The 15,579-nt window shown below is 38.0% G+C and overlaps 1 protein-coding gene across 4 annotated transcripts in view; it reads right to left on the reverse strand.

Annotated features, from left to right (window-relative positions):
* TRPM3 (transient receptor potential cation channel subfamily M member 3) overlaps nt 1-15,579 on the reverse strand; it is a 405,277-nt gene that overhangs the window by 73,970 nt on the left and 315,728 nt on the right. The window lies entirely within an intron of this gene.

The raw sequence follows: 15,579 nt of genomic DNA on the forward strand, positions 1-15,579 counted from the left end.
TATCACTCTAAGTTATAGGTTCTGAGGCAGTGAGATACACAATTCATAAATAATAAGAATGAATACATGTGCAGCTGTTCTTTCTAGCCAGATTCACTCTTGGTTAAGACTGCATTGAAACGTACAGAAATGTAAATTCCCTTCCTCCTTTTGTTGCCATAGCAATAGCTTTTTTTTTAACCTCTGCTTCTTATGAAGCAACAGAGATTGCAGCTTTTTATTTGTACCTTTCCTTTACTCATGAAAACTATATCACCATTTTGATCTAAACACTTGTTACCTGTTTTTTCTTTTGTCAGTACAAACTGCCTCAATTCCCTTTTTTCTAGAATAAGTAACGCCTTTAATTAGGAATTACGTAAGCATTTTTTACATTCATATTGAACAGCATCTGTTTTCATGTTCCTAGATTCCTAATCATGTAGCACTGAACAGCAGCACTACCTGATATAGAACAAACATCAGAACACCAAGAGCTGTCTACCATCACAGAAGGAGACATACAAAGTCTGAAGGACAAGGCAGAACTTCAGTGAAAAGGTTCAGTCTGACAGCTGAAAAGTGGTGCAGAGAGTATCCCAGGAAATCCTGTGCAGCCCTCCTTTGGCACCTATTCTACTTTCATTTGATCCTAGAGCTCCAGGAGTTTCAGAGGCTTTGACATCAGTGACAGTAGTACAGGATCTCAGAGGCTAAAGAGCAAACTGGATAAAGTAATAGAAAACTAACTTAGCTCATTTAGTCAGTTGGGTTAGGTGATGTCTAAAACAACAAATGTAAGACATTACTTATGTTAGGCAACCTCCTCAGCTGAAGTACATTATTTCCAAGCTAGACTTAATTTGATCCTTCAAAGTCTTCTCGATACAAAGCATATGTGTTACTTTAATGAAGTGTTTTGTCTCTGTCTCTGGAATATACAAATGTCTCTGGCAACCTACTTGATGTCTATCCCCACACCACAGCTTCAGAATGTAATAGAATAGGATAGAATTAGAATAGGAATAGAATAATAACAGAACAGATTATTTCAGTTGGAAGAGCCCCTCAACAATCAACCTGACCACTGCTGGCCAAAAGGTAAAACACAGTATTAAGGGTATTATCCAAATGCCTCTTAAACACTGACAAGCATGGAGCATCAACCACCTCTCTAGGAGCCTGTTCCAGCATTTGAACACTTTCTCGTAAAGAAATGGTTCATGATAATTTTCCAAACTTTTTTCTATTTCCTTGATGACTGGTAATGAAGCTTTCCCTGCAATGCAGGCTGTCTGCCCACAGGTAATGTGAATAGAAATACACATTTCTATGTATGTCTCATCTCAAAACACAACCAGTATATGAGGGGATGAGATCAGATACTCTACTGTACATGGTCATGATGTTCTTCCTGTTCTGCCACAGGAAGACCATGGTAGACCGAACTTAGAGGTAGACCGAAATGGCAAAACATCCTTCTCTGTCTTTAAGGCCTCAGGAGAGGCAGTCTGCACACTGGAGACTGAACATACTGAACAATGGAGTTTGGAGGAAGAATAAACAACATCTCAAACTAAACACATGATCCGTGAACTCCCAGCTTAATAAAAAGTAATCATATAAATTGCAAGCGTTGAACAGCTTATCACCACAAATTAAAGAAAGTACTTTTCAGACATTGGACCATATACAACCTTAGACTTTCAATTTCTTTTTCAACCCACTTCTCTGCATGCATTAGAAAAATAAACCCATCAGAAGAACAAAATGTTTCTATATTAAAAATAAAATGGAATTATGTGAATTAGTGACGTCAGACTAAAAAGGCTGTCCTTCCACAGCAACTACTGCTTTATTATTAAAGAGGACTAGTATAATTCAAGTAGTAAAATAAAAACTAATAATTGGGGAAAAAGGATGGAAATTGAAAGACTGCTCACACTTACACTAGAATTATAATTTTGGGGTCTGATATTGAACTAGAATTTCAGACAGAACCAAGGAAAAATATGATACTTCATATAATCTCATAATCATAGAATTTTTTGGTTTGGAAAAGACCTCTAAGATCATCCAGTTCAGCATTAATATTGTTATATTATTAATACAGCACTGCCAAGTCCACCACTAAACTATGTGCCATATCAACTCATCTTTTAAATACCAGTAATGGTGACTCAGCCACTTGCCTGGACAGCCTGGTCCATGCTTGACAAACCTTTCAGTGAAGATTTGTTTCCTAATATCCAATCCAACCCTGCATCTGGGGCAACCTCAGGCTGTTTCCTCCTGTCCTGTTACCTCTTACCTGGGAGAAAAAAATCAATCCCTGCCTCACCCCAATCTCCTTTCAGGCAGCTCTAGAGAGTGATAAGGTCTCCCCTGAGGCTCCTTTGCTCCAGGCTAAATATGTTCAGCTCCCCCAGCTGATCCTTATCAGATTCCTGCTCCAGACCCTTCCCTAGCTCTGCTGCCCTTGTCTGGATATGTCTCAGCACATCACATTATCACAGAATCACAGCATGACAGAATATCCTGAGTTGGAAGGGACCCACAAGGATCACTGAGTCCAACTCCTGGCCTTGCACAGAACACCCCAACAGTCACACTATGTGCTCGAACTTATTTTCCAAGTGCTCCTTGAACTCTGTCAGGCTCGGTGCTGTGATCACTCCCCTGGGGAGCCTTTTCCGTGCTCAAACACCCTCTCAGTGAAGAACTTTCTTCTTATATCCAACCTCAACCTCCCCTGACACAACTTCTGGCCCAAAGCAGAACACAGGACTCAAGGTAAGGCCTCAGGGAGTGATCCTCACCTCAGGCTGAGCACAGTGGATGGTCACTGCCCTGGTTCTGCTGGTCACACTGTTGCTGATATAAATCAGGATGCCGTTGGCCTAATTGGCCACCTGGACAAACTGCTGGCTCATGTTCATCTGGCTCTCAACCAAATGCTAACTTAATTTCAAAATGCTCTGAGTTTAGAACCTGAAAGATTCAGCTGTGGACTGAGCTGGCACTGTGGACTTCTGTCTTTTCTGAATATATGGAGGCAGAAAACAAGTATGTCCAGCCTCTTTTTATGGTTTAGGTTTGCTGTCACTGTCCATAGCTGCTTGCTCTCTGTGGCGGAGGCACTCCTCCTGTTTGAGGTAATTGAACTTTTGTCCAGGCAGATACTCAGCAAGTTTGAGTAACTGAGGTTAATCCCATTGAGTGAGAACACAGAACCAACCCCAGATAAACAGTCTGGATGGAGCCTGGGCTGAAAAGCAGAACACACAAGAAAATCTGAGTACGTATCAACCACTTTATTATAAATATCTGCAGGCACAAGGCTGTTTCAGCTATCCATCCATAGCAGCTAGCTGGATGGCATCCACCTCTTCTTCAGCATAGATGCCTCTCACTGTTATTCCTTGACATGAGAGACTTTTTTTCATGTCACCAGATATTGATAGGTTGATAAAAGACATTTTTCTGGAAGCATACAAGGTTTAAAATACACATAGCAACATTTAGTTTCTGTAGTCAGAGGCAAGAGGAAATGTAGACATATCTTAAATTATTTATACAGAATTTGCACTTAGAAATATCTTTAGGTCTTTAAAAACCTGTCTGTTTTGCTGGAGGCCTCTTCTGATATTTTCTTTCCCCTGAGTTAACAGGTAAGAATGTTATGTTTCCAATATGGTCACATAACTCCAAGAGCCATTAATGTATCTCACATCCTGGCAGTGCTACTTACAAGTACATTGGTGGGTGAATCTCTGAAGAGAACTGATAAGCAACACACTGTGGACACTGGCTGGAGCCCTCTTAGAACGGGATGCAGATGCTACTGCACTAAAAAGACATGCTGTGCTAAAGGAAAGTATCTGAGTCAGTAAGCTCTATTCCCTGCTACCTCTTTCTAGATAAGTGTTTTCCATCTTGGTAGATGCAAAAACAACAGAAAATTAAAGACTTAGAAACCCATTTAATAACTCATTGCTAAGAATAAGAAAAAGCCTTTCTTCTTTCAATGAAGAGAAAGTGCGTAAGAGCTTTTTACCTACCTACTGTAGACTCTTTAAGCCTGTTGTTGAGTTGTACCCTCTGGACAACTTTAACAGAAAAAAAAAACCCAGAAGGAAGAACAACCTAGTAAGGTGTGCATATGGAATCTATTTATCAGAAAATAATAAATCCCAAGAAGCTTGTGTTAAAAAGTAATATATGCTGAGGATTTGCTTGCATACCAAAAGGAAAAAAGTGGGGAAGAGTTGCAGGTTTAGTCAAACTGCCACCAGACATTCTTCTCTATTGCTGTGAAAAAGGGAAGATTAGTTTAAAAAGAAACTTTCTCTGTGCTGTTCTGTTTCACTTTGTAGCTATGAAGATGTTTCATATTCTTCATAGGAGCACAATGAAACTGTTAGAGAGTAAAACTACCATTTACCTTAGTCAGCTATTTCTTTTGGGCCAAAAAAAAATTTGCATCCAAAGAAGAAAAAAAACCCCAAATCAAGTACTGTGTATTTTTCTGTAAGGATTTAGGACCACATTACTATCTCTGCGTAGCTGGTATTTTCAATTGTTAGTGTCAAACTCAATTATTTTAAAATATTTTTTCCTGTTCCACTGCCACCCCATTGGGTATTTTGGGGACTGTCTTTTTCTGATTTTCTCCTTTCTTTCCTAGTATTCACACTACTTATAGGCTTGAAACGACTTTTTCAGGTAATTTTCTGAGTCATCTCAGTAAGGAACTGTGATTTGCAAAAGAAAGCATTTAAAAAAATTTTTTTCTCTTCTTTGCAAATATAATAGAAGCTGGGGTTACCATTCCTTACAAACACAAAATTGTGTTGCACAGCACTGAAGAGGTAGATCTTCAGAAAGACATACCTGAAACAGGCAAATTAATCATCCATAGAGGCTGCCCAGCAATCTGCAATGCAGTTGATAAGCAACCAGATTCTTGCAACTGGATTCTTGCTAAATGCCTTGAATTCCTTCGGTGTGCCCATAGTGATCTCCTTGCAAAGTATAGTAGCAGATACTTTCAAAGCCAGGGGCAGCTGGACTCCTTTCAGGTGGAGATGCTTGGAACCTGACAGTCAAACTTTTGCTATAACAAACTACCTCTCATTTCTTGCCACAAAACCTGCCTAAGTAAAATGCATGAGATTTGCCCTTAAAAGAAGGAAGAGATGCATGCTCTTTGCCCCCCACTAAACCTACCCCCACAAACAACAAACCAACCAACCACAAACAAACAAACCCGGCAACAAAAAGCTGGGAAGGTCTGCCTTCTACCTCATTGCAGATTTTACTTAAGTATCTTAATGTGAACAGGATTAACTTCCAGGAAAATAAACTAGCTGCATCCTCATTCTGCCTAGGAAAATGTGGTAGGAAATCACTGAGCCAAAACAGACCTTCTTTGCAAGCACGATTACAGCACACTGTGATAACTGCCAGCAATAATTACAGTCCAGCAGGGCAGAAACCTAATTTTCAGGCAGGGCATGTAGAAAGCAAGTAAAAACCAAGAAGACAGAGTAAGGGAGAGCATCAGGATAGAAAGCAAGGTGGGAGAAGGCTGAAAGGTGCTGGGGGGAAGCAGAAGGAAAGTATTATCTGACCTTGGATGCTACCGAAAGCACCTGTTTTCAAACTGCTTTGTTCTCTGTCTATAATCTGTTCCATCTTTGTTTGACAGATTACTTTTTCTTTATTTTCTTGTACATAGTTTCTGCCTCATCAGGATCAGTTTAGACTTACGTGTTTGAATCATTCTTTTATTTTTCTGTCTTCATGCTGATAATTGCATTGGACACCTGAAGACAAAGTCAGGTAACAGTATTTTACCTGAGAGCAGTGATTACCAAACAGACTTTCAGAAATTATTCATACACTGAATAGACAGAAGAGACAGAAACATACTGAAGAGAGACAGAGACAGTACACTGCCATGTGAGATTTCTCAAGTTCTCTATGAATGTACATGTAGGGTCACCTTACACATATAAATTATAGCTGTTCATATGTAGTCCATAGTGGCACCTACCAATCAAAGGACCAGCTAAGACAGGGATACCTCCAAAAAATGCTGATAAGGGAAGATGTTGTGAAACAGAAGAAAAATATCATTTCCATAGGTCATAGGTGAGACAACCCCTGAAATGGCACTGAGACACTTTAGAGGACAAGGAACTGGTTGCAGTAGGTTGTAATGGGTCCTAAACCAAAAATTCCTGAATTCTTCAAACTTGCTCTCAATAAATGTTCACACTCCTGTCCTATACTCATCTAGGTGAAGCAGACCTATCATGTGTGAAGAGGACAAGACTTGTGCAGAAGACAGACAGAAGCAGTGCCAATGCCCAGATTAACAAGTTGTAAGGCCCAAGAGGGTGGTGTTTTGTTGTTGTTGTTGGGTTTTTTTGTGTGTGTTTTTGTTTTTGTTGGTTTTTTTTGTTTGTTTGTTTGTTTGTTTGGGGGTTTTTTGTTTGTTTTTTTTTTTGTTATATAGAATGCTTCCTAAGCCATTATAACTTTGTCACAGCTTCCCATATTCAGGCTTAGCTGGATATATAAATGATTAACTTCATTTAATATGAGCTGCTATGCATTGGACAGTATGCACAAGTTTGTACTCCACATGGGAAAAGTTGATTTTACCCCTAGAATGAGATGCAAGAACAACAGATAATAATCATCATCTGCAAATTTCCCAAGCCATAAAACCATACTAAATGAATCTGAAACCTGTTTTGAAATAGTCTAAAGCAGTGTTTGGTAAAAAAAAAGTGACAGATCATAAATACTCTTTCCTATTACCAGCATATTCAGTGCCTTTTTTCATGCCTTTACCTTTGGCCTTTCAAGCCAAAAAGTGAGTCTTTTCCTCCTAACAGCACTTTTCCCCCCCTAGAATTTATTCTGAAAAATCCATAGAGATGGAAGAGCTTATTACGTTTGAGGTAATTGTGAGGTGCCAGGACTAAATTTGAATGGCTATGCAGCACAAGGCTATACTTGGTATTTATTCTATAACATGTGAACATTTATATTTTTACAGTATGGTCAACCTTAACCACTTCAGAGTATGAAGAGTGAGCTGAAATAAGCTTAGATTTTTAGCATGTATTTGTTTGGAGAGGGAAACATCACCAAACCAGAGGGAGATTGAAGTGCACAACTGCAAAGAAAGATGTTTTGCCCTTTGTCATGAAAGAGACATTAGATGAAGAAGAAAAGTAATTCTTTAAACCTCAAATTGCCTGTGCCTGCTGACTAGAAAATGGATAGCTAAAGACAAAGGAAAAAACCACGACAACAGTGATGACAGCAAAGACAGCATCAACTGTGCTTGCTTTACAAACATTCTAAGAATGCTGCAAATTACTCATGCTTTTAGAAATGTAATTTTTTCTCAACATCTTTTCATTATGACATCAGAAGAAACTATATGGTGCTTTAAAATATATTTGAAGTGATTTTTTTATCTACCTCCAGAAAAAGTTTAGTGTGTTTAAATTTCATCTCTGACATATAAACTTTTCTTATGCATCTCAGTTACGTAAGTCAGAATAAAACCTCTCCCTTTTCTAAAAAACCACAGACACAGTTGTGAGTGCAACCTGAAAGTCTCCTGTTTCAGAACACAGTTTGGTTCAGCAAAACAGGAAATTGCTTCAAGAGCATATGTTGACATTTATAATTTAGGTAGGCCTACCTAAATATTTCAGAGGAAAATTGCCCCAAAAATAAAAACAGAGTTTGGTAAAACAAAACATTAAAGAAGGTCAGTTAAAAGCATCTTCTTTTTTCTTGGAAGGAATACTACTATTTAACACAGGGGAAAAACTGCTTGATGTGAAGGCAAAACAAAGATCAAAGTGAGCAGGTGAGTCAGTGGGTCATACTGCAGAAGAAGGGGGATGGCCAAATAAGAAGAAATTCAGGAAAAGAAACGTTAGAAAGAATTGTGTTTAAGGAAAAAAATAAATTAAGTAGTTTGCTATTTTGAGGAGTACAGAAGAGAATTCCAGATGAGGAAATATGAGGGTGTAGATATGAGGGGAGAAGTTTGAATGTTGGCTGCAAAATTTTAAAATTTTAGAGCTCCTTCTTCACTGTGCCAGTACTGCAACGTCTCATGTTTTATTTTTCACAGATTCGATGTCCAGTAAAAAGCAGGGGGAAAGAAAAACAATCAGTGCTTATAAGAAAGGCAGCAATTCTGCAATTGAGTCATCAATTGACATAAGTTACTGTAAATGTTTGGTTTTCCCAGTACTTGGTATCTTTTTTTCCAGACTGGACATCTGAGACACCCTTAATGACTGAGAGAACAGGTTATGGATATCTCACAGCTTTGTCCCATTTAAAAAATCTTATATTTTATGATGTGCACATACAGTTTAAGTCTTACAGTACTATCAACATTATGGAATAGAATATGCATATTTTCCAGTGGAATAAATGACAAAAATGTTTAGGTAGTAAACCCATTTCTTTTCCCCTACACAATGGGTTTCATACTGGTACATTAGGACATTTCACTACCTGAATTAACAGTCTCTGTGATTAAAGCCATTGATATATCAGTAAATATAAATTGTAGGTTGCAAAGCATATAAGCAGGGTAATACAAGTCAGACATTGTCTCTTAAATCACTGGCCTGTGCACATAATAGACTGTGAAGTTAAACAGAGATGTGATTTCATGTAAACTTGCAATGTAGAAACTTGTTGAGATCACCCAAAAAGAGGGCAATGGTTTTAACTGCTGAGACAGATATTTTCATTCAAACATTGGTATAATCCAAGGTCTTCCATTACCCTGATTCAGACAAGAAATGTAGATGAAGTGTAATGGAGTTCAATTTCTGCAACTCTTCTAGTACCGACAGAGTTCTTGGAGGTATTTGCATGATACTGACATAATAAATATTCTTCTGAAATACAGAAGTCAAAAATTAAGAAGAAAGTTCATCACTGAGATGGATATTCTGTTACTTTAAGAAAACAAGAATGGTCATTCTTATTGCTGTATATCCTGAAAACTGCATCATGCAAGTCACAGCCCTGAAAAATATTGCCTGCCAGACTTACATGCACACATATGTCTTCTAATCTGAACTGAAAATGCTGACCTTAGAAGGAAGTGTTGTGACTTGATTGGGAGGCAACAGTGTTGATGCTGGAGACTGTTACTCCATGTTACACTTCAATTTCTCATCTTCCTTTGCAACAGTTTTCAAATAGTTTTATGGGACATGGATGCCCAAATTGCTTTGCTATGGATGATGCAGACGAATGGCTACTCTGTATTGAGCTTGACAGTGTCAGGGCAACATGCAGAGACCAAGCAACAAAAATAGCCACAAACCATTAGTTTCTTAGCTGGTTTGCTGGTGAGACTAAATAGGCAATACTTGGAAAAGGCAGTTTACGTAGTGTGAGAAATTCTTGTAGGACAGTAAATTTGCAGTTTGTGCTTTATCCACAGAAACCCTGCATCTCATACAGAGAGCTCTTCGTCTCTGAGATATTACAGCAGTAATGAATGGGTCTCTGTGCCCCATGTGAAGCCACAGAAAGGATAATTTTATTTTCTAAGAAAGATAAAAGAAATTATGACTTCTCAGACAGAGTCTGGCAGTAAGAAAGGCTTCTGAACATTATCATGGAGTACATATACTGCGTTGAACCCTTCCAATTCCCCGATTGCAAAAGTTGGTTTATATTATCTAATGTGGAATTTTGCTGTGCCACCAAGGACTCCTTTGACTGCAATTTCCTTATCCAGAAAATTTATAGGCTGTATAACAATTCAGTGTGTATTTCCCAGTACACCTGTTAATAGTGTAAACGGATATTTTCACAAGCTTATCTTTTTAGAGGGAAGAGAAACATTCAAAATTTTATTTCTGTAGCTGCAATTTTAACCACAAAATATGAAGGAAGATAGGAAATAAAAAGATTGGTAGTGAGTTGCATTAGTATCTACCAGATGACTTCACTGTATGCACTCAATAAAACAGAAAATGTTTGCTTACTGAATGTAAGCAACAAAAGGAATATTTGTCTTTGCAGACATCTTCCACATGTGAAGATGCCTCAGCAGAAGTTCAGGATGGACCCAATAACTAAATTGCATGCTTCTGCTTATGTGGTAGTCTGACATTTTTGTAGTTTCTAAAAGCAGATGCCCTACCTCGTCTGACAGTAGTTGAAAAGCAGATGGTATGATCGAAAGCTTTTCCAGGGTTCAGTGTAATACAACAGTTGTTCTTATGGGGGTTTTTTTTGGGGGGGGAGGGGGTTTGGTGGTTGTTGTTGTTTGTTTATTTTAATTTTTTTTTTAGGTTGTTTTTTTTTTACTTTTTTGTATATAGCTCTTTTTCCATTGAAAGTTGTTCTCTGAATTACTGAAATGAAAGAACTACTCCTAGGATTAGACTTTGTTTTCTGTGGAGTCAATCACTAACTTCCGCTAATTTCATCTGCCTTCTTGCCAGCTGAAACATGAAATATGGTCTTAGTTCTTCACAAAAAAGAAATCAGGTGGGGTGTGCAGAATTAAATCCCACTACTCATTATCTTAACACTTACAGCAATAGAACATAAGTATTAGATAAATCCTATTGATTTTTATGGGCTGGATAGGAGGTTTAACCTTCTCCAAAATTACTAGACTTGCACCACCAATGCTGAAGTGGATTGGCACATCAATTTGAACACAGAGGACAAATTGTCTTTACTACACTTTTTGCTGGAAGTCTCACAGACTGTTTCCATGGGAGAAACAAGAGCTGTTGGCAACCAGCAGACCAGCAGTTACATTATATTTTTCTACTCCAAATGCCTGCTGCCAAATTATATGCTGCTCACAGCAACTACGCTGCAAGAACTACAGTTGACTTTTACTGTTTGAGAAGACACCAAGACCTCTTCAGCCTCCTCTGTAAGAGAAAAAATTATATTAGCATTAAAAAAAAAAATTAGCTGAAATGATTTTATTGAGGAAAAATTTCTTGAAAAAGCTAGACCTAAATGAACTTCTAACCTGTGGGAAGGGCCAAAGAAATCAAGTGGCAATATACTAGTAGATTCTTAAAAGTCCATTTGATTTAGCTAATATTTAATTCAGATCAAAGTGCACGCTAATAAACAGTTGCAACCACCATATGAATTCCTTGAGTGTGCACAACCAGCTGAAAAGCATAACGTTTTTTGCAGCCAGTATATAATCAAGTCACACTCTTTGCTGTATAAACTATTCCAGAAACATGGACAGGTTTGCTACAGTAGCCTTTTAAGTCACACAGAACTGAAGCCATCAAAAATCAGTAAGCCTTATTTGTAGTCCATATAGAGAAGAAACTGCTAAATCACTGTGAGATACTGGAATGTTTCAAACAATCGACCATTTGCAAAAGCACAGGATGCTGTGCTGATGATGACCAGGTGCAGAAGGGGTGCAGACCCTTCTCTGGACACTGCAGCTAGGTGATGAACAAGATAAGGGAAGAGGCTGAAAGCAGGCAAATCCTGAGAGGTGGGATAGTGCTTTTTATCATGCCAGTGTCCTTACACAAGCTCAGGTCAGCTTCCCATGTAGCCTGAAGGTATTCATCCTTTCCGATAATTGACTCAACTACACTGAACTAAGAGGCAGCTGTAACGTTGTGCCCCATGATCCATAGTACTACATTATCTGTGTAAAACTCCCTGCTGCAGCAGAGGTACCTGGGCATCCCCATAGAGCCTGAGCAGTATTAACCCACTGGCCTCTGTGCTTCATGGACTTCCCCCAGCTCCAATGGATCAGATCAAGACTGCCATCATCGCTTCAACCAACAGACATAGAAATTGCAACAATCAAATCTCATCTCTGGATCCACAGATGGTGAATATACACCTTTCTAATCTTATCCTTACTTTCTCTTTATTTCTTTTCCCTTATACATTTTCTTAAGTGTTAATTTTTATGCTTTTATACTGTTGAATTTCTAACCAAAATGGCTACATTTTAAAATTTGCCAAGTATCTAATTCTACCTTAATGTTCTAAAGTGTGCAAGTAAAATTTTGATATTGAACCTGCCAGGAATATTGGGTTGTTTTTTTGCCACGCACTTTGGAGTGCATGCATGCAAATCAAACAACATTTTCCAAATAGACCAGAACATAACAATAACTCAACAGCTTCCCAGTACTTTGTGTAAATAACCATTAAGAAGAGCCAAAGCCCTACATTATTGTGGCAATATTGGGATTCGGGATTTGAACATTAGCCTTGCAAGGCAGCCTTCTCTGTGCACTGTGTATTTTGGGAAAATTGGGATCTACCTCTGTTTGAAATAAAAGCACAATAAATAGCAAGCACCTGCATGATGCAGGTTGTCTTGATCTCAACTCAATTCCCTCAGTTACTATAGCATTATACCTCCTTTTTTTCAATCTGAAACCAGCACCAGAGCTGCAAGTTACACATTAAGTCATCTGGAATTACCTACTGCCATACACATCGGCAGCACAAAGCTGAAGTAAGGTTTACACTGTCCCTGAGCAGCCATCATGATTGCCACAGCAATCACACACTGTGGTGCAGGAACAACAGGGAACAGTAGAGGCAAGAAGAAAATCTCTATTACTTGCTGCCATGAGCTAGAGATGGGATTTTTTTTTTTTATTATTTTCGTGGGAAACTAATCAAATTGTATCTCTCGCCTCTTTGTTGAAATGTGTTCCATGAATGAAGGGATGCACACACTGACCACACTCTCTTTGTTCTGTAATTCCTTCATGTAATGGTGTAGCAGGCAATGACACTATCAGTTTGCTTAATGTAGTCACTGAAACTTCAAATATTCAAGGAAACAAATTAAGTGGAAAACAGCCATGGTAGTAATAAGAAAACAAACTTAACCAGCAGGTGGTACACACTTTACTGCTGGAGTTAATGTGCCATTTTTTATTACAAAGGTGCTTAGATTGGACCTATCCTGATTCACAACGATTTCCACTTTCTATTCAATGGATAAAAGATAAGGCGATTCAATGATTCATTCAATTCTTTCAATGGATAAAAGATAATTCTCAATATTTTAGAATAATTGGTTTTATTGGAATAATTGGTTTTATGACAAACATCTCTCACTGCCACAGGTGTGGTTGTTTTCAAGGACACAGAACTTTCTGGCTTGCCAAAGTGGCCTTTCCCAGTGGCTGCCCAATGAAGCTCCACAGACAGACCCATGCAGCTTGCTGAAAAACATATTCTGGCTTCTGAGACATTCACATCATGATTTGTGAGAAGAACACTCCAGCAACATGCCAGTCCAAGTTGCAAAGTGAAGTGCTCCCAAAAGAGTAGAACAGCCTGTATTAGTCAGAAAACTCAGACACTCGATTTACTGGTTTTAAGGGAAAATACTACGACTAATTTGTTTATTGAGACAGAAGTAAATACTCCTTTGAAAGCTGAAGACAGACTTCTTAGTTATTACCCAACACAATGTAATTTCACAATAGCCTGAAAGTAAAATCTCCTATCCTGCTTCCTGACTACATAACTTTGGTGAGCCCTCATGCTCTTGGAATAAAGTTTTTTAAATAATTCTATGTAAATGTGACAATAGAGAATTTCTATAAATAACCTATAAAATACTGTCTTACCCTTGTAATCTACAGCTACATGTACACAGATGTGTATAGTCTACTTAATTTTAAATAGATTTTTATACCATAGCCCTCATTATGCACCTTGGTCCAAATACATTTGTGAACAAAACTGATGCTTGTTATGTCAACTCAGGTAAGTATATAATTTCATAAAAATTATTCATTGAATTGAGAATGAGAATTGCTCTGTCTCGCAAATCTAACACACCTAGATCATTCTTCTAGGGCCTCACCTACTCATTCATCTTGTGTACCTCAGATTTTATTCAACAAAACCTTTAAACTTAATCAAGTAAATGGAACATTGCACATAATAACAGTAATAATAATGGTGCTTTGTGGGCATACAATTCAGAAATCATTATTTAAGAGTGAAATCTAAAATGTCAAAACTTGAAAAATCTCATGAAAAAAGGGGTAGTTTTTGCTACGATTATGCATCTTCCTTGGCTACAACACTGCATCAGATTTATATAACAGATGCCAGTCCTTTTGCACGTTTTAAGCAGGTAGAGAAGGAACAATTATTTCCAAGAAAGCTTTTTGCTCCTTGCATTTGTAACTTCCATTTTATTTTTGTTCTTCTCATCTGTGATTCAGCTGTATTGATGTATCTTATGAGCATCTTCCTGCCCGTACCCTGTTTGCATTCAATTATCTAGTAGGCACACAGAAATAAGACAATCCTCTCCTGCACTGTCTACTTTGTTATCTATCAATCCAGCAGCTGCAAAATCAGGTAGGGAGGCAGACTGACCACGCACATAGAGAAAATAGTCATAATCAATTTAGCTGCTGATCTCTCTGAGACAATCTTTTGCATCTTCCTTCTATTTTTGGATGGGTTGATGGGAGTAATGATGGTAAGTTCATCAAGCAGTGTTTTGCCTTAAGTACCACTGAATCAGAGGGTCAAAGCTTGAGGAAGGACAAAAGGTGTGACAGATGTGGCGATGTGAAGCATCTGGCTTTGTAGGAACGGTGAAGTCACCACTCATCCCTGGGAGTACATCACAACCCCAGAGTCATCCATTTCCTCTGGTTATGATGCCTTCCGCACCATGAGCACAAATTTTCTTTTAAATACATATAGGAGGTTGTGAGTTTTAGCCTAGCAACCTCAGACATAAACCTTCCTAGCATACCAATATTAGAATTAGCTGCGTACAACTTAGGTACTAGACAGAAAAAAGCTGTTCTAATGTATTATCTTTTTATATGGTTAGGCTAGTATTACAAATTCAAATTTAGAATACTTAATTTTGGGCATACCATCTCCTGACTAATAGGTCTTCAGAAGATCAGTAGGTGGAGAATGTCAGTGGCGACAGATGTTGCATATCTGCAAAGAAATTTGTAACAAATGCATAGCCTTGCTTGGAATAAAAATCTTAATATGAACACTGCACGCAAAATCTTCTCAGTTATTTTTCAGTAGTCGGGTTTGTTCAAAGCCTGACAACTTGTTCTGGATTTAGATGTCTGGAATAACCAAGAATTGCATTTTTGTAGTCTAGATAATGCAATGTCTGCTTCTGCTTTCTATCCGTCATTCCTGATTTGTTCCTGTCTTTGTACTCCTCTCTCCCTTCCTCCATCTCTTCCTCATTCTTTTCTTTTATCTTCTATCTATCAGTATGTTTTTTGTGTCTATATGCAGAACAGTGATTTACAAGTAGGTACTATTACTATTATTATTGCTATGACTACTATTATTATTACTACTACTACTGAAATGGCCACAAAATAATTAATGCTGTTACCCTAAAAAAGTCAGTCTGTTAATCACTGATCAGAAATGTTACAGCAAATTCATTTTATGGCACTATCATCAAACTGGAGTTTCCAGAAGCTGTGATGTGAACCAAACCCAAACCTTAAAAGAAAGATTAAGTTGTAAAATTGAAGCATG

Source organism: Prinia subflava, chromosome Z, assembly GCF_021018805.1.
Source record: "Prinia subflava isolate CZ2003 ecotype Zambia chromosome Z, Cam_Psub_1.2, whole genome shotgun sequence".
Taxonomy (NCBI): domain Eukaryota; kingdom Metazoa; phylum Chordata; class Aves; order Passeriformes; family Cisticolidae; genus Prinia; species Prinia subflava.